The sequence below is a fragment of the Ursus arctos genome, unplaced genomic scaffold (genome assembly GCF_023065955.2).
Source record: "Ursus arctos isolate Adak ecotype North America unplaced genomic scaffold, UrsArc2.0 scaffold_18, whole genome shotgun sequence".
In the NCBI taxonomy this organism is placed as follows: Eukaryota; Metazoa; Chordata; class Mammalia; order Carnivora; family Ursidae; genus Ursus; species Ursus arctos.
The window spans coordinates 50,792,741-50,804,741 of NW_026622852.1; positions in this window are offsets into that span (position 1 = coordinate 50,792,741).

A 12,001-nucleotide genomic window follows, 5' to 3' on the forward strand; every position below is an offset into this window, starting at 1 on the left:
CTGAGGGGTAAAGTCACCCCCAGTCGAGAACTGCCGCTTACATGTATCACACTAATGTAATTCTCACAACAATCCTGTGAAATTGGTACATTCATTATCCCCATTCTGTAAATAAGGAAGCTGAGGCACAGATAGGCTAAGGTCTTACCTTTAAGGAGAAGTAGAAAATGGATTAAAACCCAGGCACTGGAGTCCAGAAGCCACAATGCTTCACTGTAGCAGACAGCCTTTCTGATCTGACCTTTCCCTAGAACAATTTAGGAGAATATAAAAAGAAATAAACATGCGTGCCATTTGACCCACAGTCCTATGTCTAGAACTTTAAGGAAATGTACACACAGGACGCTCATCTCATCGTTTATTCTCACGAATAGCTGGAAGAACAGCAAAGACCCATTCAGAGGGGGTCATTCTTTTCCTTCCTGTGGGCCTGCGTGCTTAAGCACTGAACTCAAACTATTATTACTTTTTCTAAAAGATTTTATTTATTTATTTTATTTTAGAGAGGGGGCAGGGGCAAAAGGTGAGGGAGAGAGAGAGACAGACTGACTCTCTGCTGAGCGCCGAACCCAACGTGGGACTTGATTGCAAGACTCTGAGATCATGACCTGAGCTGAAACCAAGAGTCGGATGCTTAACTGAATAAGCCACCCAGGCGCCCCAAAATTAATTTTTTAACCTCATAGATTATTCTACAGACATTAAAAAGGGTTATACAATATTGACACAGATAAAGGTCCTCAATATTTCACTGAATAATAATTGAAGAAAAGAGTAGAAAACCCCATGTAGACTATGGTTTTATTTCTAGAAAAGTTTTATGCACACATAACAAGGGGGAAAAGTGTTATTTGTAACTAGAGGTGACTGCAGTAGCTCTTATACTGGCTGAGAATATCACCTGATGGGATGCTCGGTGTGAGAGGAGGGCCATTCACAAAGGCCACATATTGTATGATTCCATTTATGTGAAATGTCACTATGGGCAGATCCGCAGAGGCAGAAAGATTAGCGATTGCCAGGGGCTGGGGGAGCGGGGACTGGGGAGTGACTGCCCATGTGTATGAGGATTTTTTATGGGGTGATGAAAATGTTCTGAAATAAAATAGTGATGATGGTTACACAACCTTGTGAATAAAAAACTCACTGAGTTGTACACTTTTAAAGACTGAATTTTATAGTATCTGAATAATGTTTCAGTAAAGCAAATTCCGACAGAAATGCAAGGAGAAATTGACAAATCCAAAGCAATGATTAGGAAGCCATTGACATGATAGAGTCTAGCTGCCCAGGAGTCCCTGGGACTCCTGGAGGGGCATTTCCCACAATGCATGGGAAGAGGAGCTGAAGTTAATTGAGTACCAAAGAGTACTTGGACAAGATGGGGACAGCCAGGGCTGACACAGGGCTTCCATGCGCATGGATGGGTACTTACTTCTGCCATAGCTCCTGGCACTCTCCCATTGCTCTCTATGTTCAAGCCCCAAGAGCCTCTTGGATTAGAGGTTATTCCATTTAACGGGCTTTAGTGGAGCCAAAGGACAGTTTGGGGGATGATGGTCATAATCTCCACCAGCCCCCCTCCCACTCCTAGTAATCCCACAATCCAAGTAAAAACAATGTGCAACTACTGGAGGACAAACCCTTCAGCTCCCACCTTCAACTAGACCGACTTCCCCAAAACCCAATTCAAAATCACATAAACAACAAGGGGCCTTGTTTTCCTTGCATAACAAGAAGTCCCAGGTAGGGCAGTACAGAATTGTTTATCCAAAAGCTAGAGGACATCATTGAGAACCCAGATTCTTGCTTTTTTTGGCTCAACCACTGTCAGAGGTTGGTCTCATCCTCAGGGGTGCAAGATGGTTGTAGCAGTTCCAGATATCACATCCTCATCATTGGTGTCCAGAGGCAGAACAGAGTTTGGCTGGTCCTTTCCAGAAGCCCTCCTGCAGACTGTTTTTCCCTTCCTCAGAGTCACAACTAGACTGCATGCCCTCTCCCACCCCCAACCACTGGCAAAAGGATGAGGACCACTGTGATCTGCTTAGACTCATTAGAATTTATCTGAGTAAAGTAGTAAGTTAATGGCTGGAGGGGTAGACACCAGAACAAAATCTGGTTTCTATAGGGTTGGAGGAAGGGGAACTGGCTGCCAGCCATGGTGGCCACTTGGAATTCCTCCTCCAGAGGCTTTCCCTCTACCTAACATGCTCTTTCCCAATCTCTCCAGGTTAATATCACCTTTATACTCACATCAACCTGTCACCTCCTCCAGGAAGCCCTCCCTGTCCTCACTGGCTAGGTCAAAGTACCAGCACCTTCTTCACAGCTCTGGCCACAGTTGCAGCTAAATAATCACATATGTCATTCTTTGATGAAAGTCCGTCCCCTAGAGACAGATCTACCCTTTATCCCCAGGACCCAGTCAAAGCTTGGCACACAGTAGGTACTCGATAAACAGTTATTAGTTAGCAAATGCATGAGTGTGTTACAAGAGGCAGATGTGAGTTCTGGAAGATGATATCAAGAGCTTTCTCTGGGTGGTGAGATTTTTTTATTAAAATATCACACACAGCAGAGTGCTCACATCTTAGGCGTAGCTCGATGACTATATACATGTTTAAGCAGCTGGGGGTGGGTGACATGCAGTAATTTTATTTTCCTCTCTGTCCTTTCATGGGAGGTTTAAATCTTTTTCAATCTTACAAGGGGCTGAGTCATTTCTACAAAAACAAAGTCTTTATTATTATTATTATTATTTTAAACAAAGAAAATGTCATTTTCAACAATTGGGGATGTGGAAGGAACCCATGGGGTGCTAAGAATTTCTTCCTTCCCTTGTTTTGTTTTCCCTTCCTCCCCAATCCCCCAGCAGGAGCACCCTCCTGGAGTTTGAGATAACCTCCTCCTTCCTCCAGGGGGTAGGTAGGAGTGTTACAAAGGCCCAAAAGGTTGTGCTGGGGTCAGGATTAAAATGAGGCAAAAAGGTAAATTTTCATGACAAAAATGATATAGGTGTTTGTGTCTTACATTTCTTTTTCTCCAAAAGCAGCAATTTGGGGGATTTGAAACATTTGGCTCTTTTAATAAAGAACTGGAATTTGCTCGTAGAGATACACCCATGTTAATCATTTGTATTTGATGAAGTGTTCATTTGTTCATTCACTCATTCTTCACCGGGGTCTGCCTCTGTGCCTGGCCCGCCCTAAGTGTGGGAAACACGATGCTGGATCAGATCTGGTGCCTGTCCCCAGGGAGACAGACAATCATCACAACAACCACTTCAGAGTATGATGGGTGCACTAATGATTGCTCCGGGGGCATGACGTAGAGCAGAGGCTATCATCCCAGGGAAGGGGCATTTGAAATGGGTTTTGAAGAATTCATAGAAGTTTGCCAGGCAGAGAAGGGGTGGAAAGGCATTTCAGGCAGAGAGAACAGCTGAGCCAAAGCACAGAGGCTAAGACAGCATAGCGCATTGAGTGCAGTGGTCCAGGGCGCGGATGCAGAGCTGGAATGCCTGGATTTGCACCCTGCCTTACCCACCTCTCAGCTGCACCATCTTGAGCAAGCCTTTTTCACTCTCTCTGTGCCTCAGTTTCTTCATCTATTAAACAGAGCTAATGACAGCACCTACCCCATAGAAGTCATGAGGACTAATCCAGATAAATCACCAAAGAGCTTACTCCTTTTTTTCAAAAATATTTTTATTTATTTTCTTGAGAGAGTGCTTGTGAGCATGAAGGGGGGAGGGGCAAAGGAACAGTGAGAAGCCAACTCCCTACTGAGCAGGGAGTCTGAAGCAGGGCTGATCACAGGGGCCCAATCCCAGGACACTGAGACCACGACCAAGCCAATGGCGGACGCTTAACCGACTGCACTACCCAGGCGCCCCTGGAGATAGGGCCTTTAAAGAAGTAATTAAGGTAAAATGAGGTCATTCGAATGGACCCTAATCCAGTTTGACGGGTGTCCCCATAAAAAGAGACTAGGATAAGACAAGCACACAGGGAGGACCACATGAGGGCACAGGGAGAAGGCAGCTGTCTACAAGCCAAGGAGAGAGGCCTCAGAAGGAACCAACCCTACGACACCTTTATCTGCGACTTCCAGTCTCCAGATTGTGAGAAAATCTATTTCTGTTGTTCAAGCCACCCAGTCTGCGGTGCTTCATCATGACTGCTCGACCCGACTAATAGAGTCCAACAGGGCACTGGAGGGACTTGGGGTTGACCAGTTATGGGAGCTAAGGGACAGAGAGGACAATCCGTGGATTTGATAGCAGTAGGAGGTGCTGTCACTGAGATGGGACAGGGGTGAGGGCAAAGAGGGTGAATTCTGTTCCAGGCTGGTGGGACACGGCCATGAAATGAAATGTGCTGAGGAGGAAATGCGAGCCCTAGCCCCAGCCTCCACCCACTCCCATCTCTGCACCTCGGGCTGGTAGTGTCTTGGCCCCAGGCCTGCAAAGCCTCTACCAGCCACACAGTGGTGACAGATGCTGTCACACCCAGCCCTAATGCAGCCTGGGTGGGGTGCTGCCAGCTGGGCTTTGCCTCAATGCAAAGAAGTGGAAGGAAGGGTGGGCCAGCTAAGCCACAGGCCTCAGAGATAGGGCCAAGGGCGCCCATCCTTCCAGGAAAACAGTCTGGTCACCAGGATACAGCTCGTATGTCTTATGTCACCTCGGATATGTCACCTTGCAGCTGGCCTAGCCCAAGTCACAATTTACTTGGGCACATTGGGCTTTTACTCCTACTGATGGTAAGAGTGCCTACTCCCGGCTGTCATGTGTCTCCCCGGCTCAGAGCGGTGAGGTGCCTTGTCCAGCTGGTTGCACGGGTCTGTGTCACACTGGAGTCCGCGCTCTTCAGAGCTCTGACAGCCAGCTTGGTTCCAGGTTTCCCTCAAAATGGACTTGGGCCATCTAGATCAGACTTCCACAGTCACTTCTAGAGAGGTCATCTCTGAACATGTATTCCTAGATTTTATGGTTAAGAAATCTATTTTGTTTTGTTTTGTTTTGAAGGAGGTTTCAAGGCTCATCTGCTAAAAATATTTAATGTAAGAACTTGGAAGCCTTTGGAGGCCGGAAACCATAATTACCGCAAAGTGCTCGGGTGGCACAAATGCTTGCCAATTCCTGGGCCATCTGGGGAGCCCAGGCCCTGCCCCAGAGCAGCCCTTGGGGATCCCCCCCACCCCCTCAGGGGTCCTGGCCAAAGCCACTTCCTGTGGACTAGGTCCAAGCTCAGCCCGCCTGGAAGGTGGCCGGCTTCCCAGCTGTGGTTTTTGCCGTGATGTGCTGGGAGCTGTCCCACGGTCTGAGGCCTGGTTTTGGCTAATGCCTTGCCTCCCAGGGGAGGGCTAGGGGTGAACTGGGGCTTGCATGCGGTGGGTCCTGGGTTCAAATCCCACCTCTACCTCCTAGTGGTCCATGAGACGCTTCCTAGCTATGTGGCCTTGGGCAATTCATTGTTTCCACCTGTCACATAGGGAGGTAGAAGAGTAATGACCTCACAGGCTTATGGAGGGCATTAAATGAACTGATATGTATCGAGTGCTTGGAACAGTGTCTGACACAGACTAAAGGCCCAGCGAATGTGGGATACTACTGTTACTGTGCTTTTGAGCAGGGTCCCTCCAGCTCCCTGAGCCTCAGTTTCCCCATGTAAAATGGGAGTGATATGGGGCCCTACTTCAGGGCACTGATAAACCGATTAGATGAGATGATGCAAGGAGAACATTTAGCACAGTACCTGGCAACTAGTGGATGTTCAACAAGTTACTAGCAATTATTTTTATTATCCCAAAGCCCTTCTGGGAAGCTCACCCTCTGGAAAAACTGCCCAAGAGCTTAAAGGATTGAATTAGCAAGAAGAAAGGCAAAGCCATGCATCGCAATTTCTAGAGAAAGGCTGCCGGCAGCCCTGAGGCCCCGTAAGCCCCTTGGTGAGCGGCACACGTCCGGCCCAGAGATGTGGAACGTGAGGGGCTGGAAAGCAGCATATGCTGATGCTGAGGCTGGCAGCTGAGGGCGGGGGATTCTGGGAACGGAAGCGGCTGGGAGGATGTCAGCTGTGGGGCTGGGGGACTGGGCTGGGAGAAGGCAGAATGCCAAGGCCAAGGGTGGGGCGGGGTGTGGCAGCCTGGAATCTGAGCCCGTGGGTGGGATGAGGGGCACAATTCCAATCTGGCTGGGAGCTCAGGCAAGTTCCTGCCCCTGTGAGCGGCACTTTGCTCATCTGTTAAGCGGGGCCAATGATGCATTCGATGACTCAAAGAACTATGTGCGCTCCCTGCCAGGTGCATGGTAGGTGCTCAGTCACAGGGCTGTTGCTACCTCCTGGAGGCCTAGACCAGTGCGGACAAGAAACTGGTGACAGATCCTCCTGACAATACGTGGGACAGAGCACAAGAAGAGGGTGCAGGGCTGCTGAGCCTGGCCTGCGAGCATCTTGGCTTCCCTCCTCAGCAACTTCTGCAGGCTGAGCAGACCTGAGCAGTTTCCCTGGCATCCTAAATGGGGAAGCAGAGTTCCCAGCCTAAGGGTGGGCCTGGTGATGCCAGTGGGCACTGGAGAGGGACCCTGTGGGTGAGGCTGCCCTCCCAGGGACTTTCTGTATCCCCACCCCCATGCTCTGCAAACTACTTCTTCCTGAGACTCACTGGGGGCCCTTCCTCCATCCAGCTGGTATCAGGATCGTCACACATTCCTCCCCGACTCCAGACTCCAGGTTTGCCGCGCTGGAGTTCAGCCTCACTTCTCCTGGAGCACTGGGACCGTGACCTCCAGCTGCAGGAGCCCTGATGTGAGGTGATAAAAAGCCTACATGATGCAACGAAGTGAGGTGAATGACGTAGGTATCGCGACCTAGCATTAGGCTACTACTGACCTGACTATAGGTCAGGAGAATCATCTGCTCCCAGACCACAGTTGACATGGGTAACTGAAACTGTGGAAAGCAAAACCTCAGATAAAGGATCTATTGCATAACAAAAATCTAGGACCTTGCAGCCCATGCTTGCAGAAGACACAGCCATTACAAGGACAAGGCAACATTTGAAAAAAGTGACCACACTGGGCCATAAAGCAAGGGACTGCAATCATTCTGAGCATGGCGTGACCACATGCATTCAATCTAGAAATAAAGAGACTTCCCGGGGACGTGGGGGAGGGCAGCCACCTAGGCGCCCCATCAGTCTTCGTCCTGGTAACAATGGGATGTGTGGCTATCTTGCCTGGTTGTTCTTGAGGTGTTTTTCAAAACCAGCATTCATTGAGCATCTCCTGTGTGCCAGGTCTGTGCTCTCTCTCGTGACTTCCCACCAGAATGTGGCAGGTCCCGTTATCATCCCCACTCTAAAGAGGACAAAGTGGAGGGTTGGAGAGTTCAGGAGACTTGCCAAAGCAAGTATAAAGCAGCTCAGGGCTGTAAGATTCCATTTTAATGTGAGGCTGGTACAATTGATAACCCCATTTTTCAGATGAGGAAACAGAGGCTATGGCACAAGACCAATAAGTGGTAGATTTGAACTAGGGATTTGAACCCAGGTCTAGAGATGGGTATTAAGTCTTTACAGGGTGGGAAACTGTGGCTGAGGGCTGCTGGGACTTGCTTGGGAATGCATAGCTGGGGGTGGCAGGAGGCTGAGATTCAAGCCTGAGCTTCTAGAAAGGGAAACAAGTCTGAGAGGAAATGACCACAAATGCCTCCCACCCCCACCCAGACAGGAAGGGAAGGACAATGCCCCAGACAGACTAAAGGAGAGAGCTTCTCACCCCCCCGGGCCCCAGACACAGGGGCCCCAAGGCTGACAGGCGTCCATTATCGTGAGGTCTCAGGGTTGGGGCAGCTGAGCAAACAGCAGTCCCCTGGCAACGACACAAAATGGCCATTGAGGAAGATCGGGGCCTGGGGGAGGGGTGGGGTTGCTGTGACCAGTCCCTAAGTGGAGGAGGGAGGGGCTGCCTGCAGGGCATCCCAGCCATCAACCCCCTCGATCTGTGGATGAGAAAGCTAAGACACTGGCCTGGGATCACAGAGCTGGTCAGTTCCATTCCCATCACTCTGGAGCGGGGTGGAGGGCTTGGTGTTGCCCTGTGGGGGCCAGGGCACTGTTCCAGGCATGAAGAGTTGAGCCTAGGAAGCCACAAGTTGCCTCTAGTTAATCCTCGAGCCCCAACTCCAGGTGGCTCAGAGCAGCCCTAGCCCAAGGAACTCAAGGTCCCACAGCAAGTGGAGGCTGCTGGACTCTCCTTGCCCTGCTGGTTCCTGCTTTCTGGCAGGAGCTCTGCTTCCCACCCTACCCTTATCTCCCATCCCCCACCTACCAGCTGTCTCCTTGGACTGGTCAGATTGCCACAGGGCACATGGGTGCCAGGTGTGGCTGAGACAGCTGGGAGGGCAGGTGGGCAGAGGGGGCTGTAGCTGCCAGAGGCTCCAGCTGGGATCGGACACCACAGCAGCTGCTCCACACCTGCTCTGTGCTGCCCAAGGGGGCCCGGCATTCCGTGGCCGCCAGCCCCCGGGGTCTGCATCCTGACTCTGCCACTGAAGCTGGCTGGTGACCCTGGTTTTGAGTCTCTTCCTCTGCCAGGCCCTCGATATCCCCATCTGCAAACGTATTTGCCTGGTGTGAAAATGTAATATAATGTACATAGCATGGCACCTGCCAGCATGGTGATGGTTGGGTTATTATGATTATGATTGCCTCCTGGTGGCCTGAGAAGAAAAGGTCAGGAGGCCAGAGAACCTCTGCACAAAGGCCTGGTGGGTTACTTGACCTCTGGAGTTCAGTTCTTCCTCTCGGGCAGCCAGCCTAGCTTCCCAAAGCCCACGTTGGGCCACCCCCTTGTCCCTGCTGAATACCATTCCCCATTGCTCACACCGAACCTGGGGCAGCACAGCCCATAAATGTTGTGAAATTAGAGTCATTCTGGCTGCTGGAGCAGGGCCAGGGGCCTAGAATTTCACACCTGGGTCTCCTCTTCCCAACCTTTCATTTACCCCATCAAGGAATTCCAAGGTTCCTACTTTCTCCCCCCCCCTTTTTTTAAAGTAGGCCCCACACCCAGTGTAGAGCCCAACGCAGGGCTTGAACTCACAACCCTGAGATCAAGACCTGAACTGAGATCAAGAGCGGGAAGTTTAACTGACTGAGCCACCCAGGTGCCCCCCCCAACAGGTTCTTTCTTGCACCCTCTGGGTTCCATGACATTTACTCTGAGAACCACTGCCTAGAGGATGTGAGCCAACACCCTTATCCTGGCATTTAAGGCCTCCATTTCTTGCACCTTTTTTCAGCTTCTTATTCTTGCTTCCCATAGATGTTCCCCCAGGTGGCCCACACCCCATTTCTGCCTTCCAGATCTTTTTCTCCCTGTTTTGTATCTGACAGATACCTCCTTAATTCCAGAAGACTAGAAGCCCATAGTCTCCTCCCAGATGACCTCTCTGACTGCCCAAAGATAGCCCAGTCTTCCTCCCTAGCCTCTCTCAGGCCTTCCAGAGCTCAAGTGGCAGGAGCACAGGGGTTGAGGGGCAGGATTTGGCAAGAGCAGGAGAGAGGGATCTAAGTAGAGGAAGGCAATGGAGGTGAAGGACAGAAACAAAGAAAAAATGAAAAAAGGGGAAAGGTAGCAGAGAGAGGCTGGTGTGAGGTCTGGCGCATGCCCATCCCCTCTCTTTCTTCCCCACTTTGCCCTGAAGCCAAGCCCATTGCTCCCAGCTCCAGTGGGATTCCAGGAGCTCCATTCAGGGCCCAAGGTGTGTCAGCAGCCCAGGGACGAAGGGACAGACGGGGATAGGAGTCACCACCCATTCTGGGGCTCTTGTCCCTTAGTTCTCTGGGTCAAGTGTCAGGCCACGGCTGGTCCAGGTCCCACCTGGGGCCACACTGGGAGGACTCAATGAGGTAGGACAGGGTTTAGTCCAACTCTGTGAGCAGAGCTGTGGCCATGCCTGTCTTTCCGATGCTGTTGGGTCAGCCAGGGTAGGTGCCACTGGTTTCATCTCTCAGGGCTCTGCTGCCAGATGATCTGCCCTCCTAGGTACTTCCTAGGGTAGGGTCAAGTTCCCCCAAAACACCAGGAGGTGAGGGTAGGGCCACCAGATGCCAACCTTGGTCTGATACCTTCACAGATGCCCCAGAGCCTGGGCCAGACCTTACCCTTCTCCCCAATTCTTCTCCCACAGAGCCAGGATAGATGCAGGGAGACCAAGGAGCTAGACATCAGCTTCATTTGGGACCTCTTTATATAGGATTCAGGGAAGGCTGAAGCCAGCTGGGGTAGGGATGGGCAATCAGGAGACTTGAGCAAGTGTTCGAAGGCCTCACCATTTATTTGGTTCCAAGCAAACAAATAATGCATACATTTTCTCAGGGCATTCATGCAGGCATCTGGTGGTTCAATATCTGCTGAGCACCTGCTTTATGTCCCGCCCATACTAGCCTCCTCCGGAGGCCCCCCCGAGCTGGCCCAGGCACCGTGGTGAGAGCAGTGGGGGCGAGAGGAAACAGTACACAGGGCCTCTGAGTTCAGCCACTTTGGGCTTCAGTTCTGGTTCTGTTTCCTTGCCTTGGGGCAAATTGAACCTCAGTTTCCCCATCTGTGAAATGGGGGTGAAGCTTCCTGCCAGGTGGGGTCATTGTGAAAAAAATCACAGGAAATAAGGTATATGAAAGGAAAACCAAAGCTGTACTTATCGGAGAGACATAGAACAGGTATAATGTAGCCACTGATTCATTCATTCATGCGTCTCATCACTCAGAAAGCGTTTTCAAGACTTCCTCTGGGCCTGGGCTGAGCACAGTCGGGGTGGCATGGCTGGAAGGACAGTTTAGGACTCTGGCCTGGCCTCCATTCTGGCTCTACCACCCACCAATCACGCTGGCTAGGGGAAAGTTACGTCCCCACTCAGACCTTAGTGTCCTCATCTGCAAAAAGATAAGATGGTACTCAGTTGTCTGTATCATCTGAGATCAATCACTCTAGGCAGGCCCTTAAGAGCCGTGAGTTTCACCCCCTCTCCTTCTGCCCTGATTTTTGTTGGCCTGCAGCTAATTTCTTCTGGATGCATCTAGAAAGCAGTAGGTGGGGCTTGACTCCAGGCTGTAAGCTGGGGAGACAGATGGAGTGGCTGAGGCCTGAAGGGGCACGAGTTCTTGGTAACCACTGAGAAACTAGCAGCGAGCACCTATTAGGCACGCGGCCCCAGGCGAGGCTCTGTTTACTTTGTCTCATTTAAGGAGACAACCTTTTCCTTCCCATAGCCCCATGGACCAAGCGTCACTGTTTCCACTTTACAGAGGGAAGACAGGGTTCAAAGGCGAAGTCAGTAGAAGGATGTCCACCCCCCAACTGTTCACAGCTGCCTCCTTTAAGGAGTGAAGCTGGAGGTATGGGGGAGTGAATGGACACTTGCGCTTTTCTTTTTTAGCCTTCTCTCTCTATATATATTGTAGCCAGTGTGTAATTTAAAACGTCTTAAATTAAAAACATCGGCCTGTGTGCTAGGAGTAAAGCTGTGTAGAAACATAGTGCCCAGAAGAGACAGAGAAGTCAGACAGACCCGAGGCCTGGACCCATGCCTTCCATCTGCACAACCCCAGGGGCAAGGGGGGCCAAGTGCTGTCTGAAATTGTCCGAGAGGCCCGCACAGATCTCGCCTGAAGAGTAACAGCTACCACACTGGGCGCTTGGGAAAACGGGCAACTGACCCTCTGTCCTTAGACTGCTCTTTAACATTGCTGTGCCCAGGATGTTTTAAGAATTTAAAAAATCAGGAACACCTGGGTGGCTCAGTCATTAAGCATCTGCCTTCTGCTTGGGTCGTGATCCCAGAGTCCTAGGATCGAGTCCCGCATCAGGCTCCTTGCTTAGCGGGGAGCCTGCTTCTCCCGCTGCGTTCCGCTCCCCTTGCTTGTGCATGCTCGCTCAGGCAAATGGGTAAATAAAATCTTAAGAAAAAAAAAAAGAATTTAAAAAATGAAA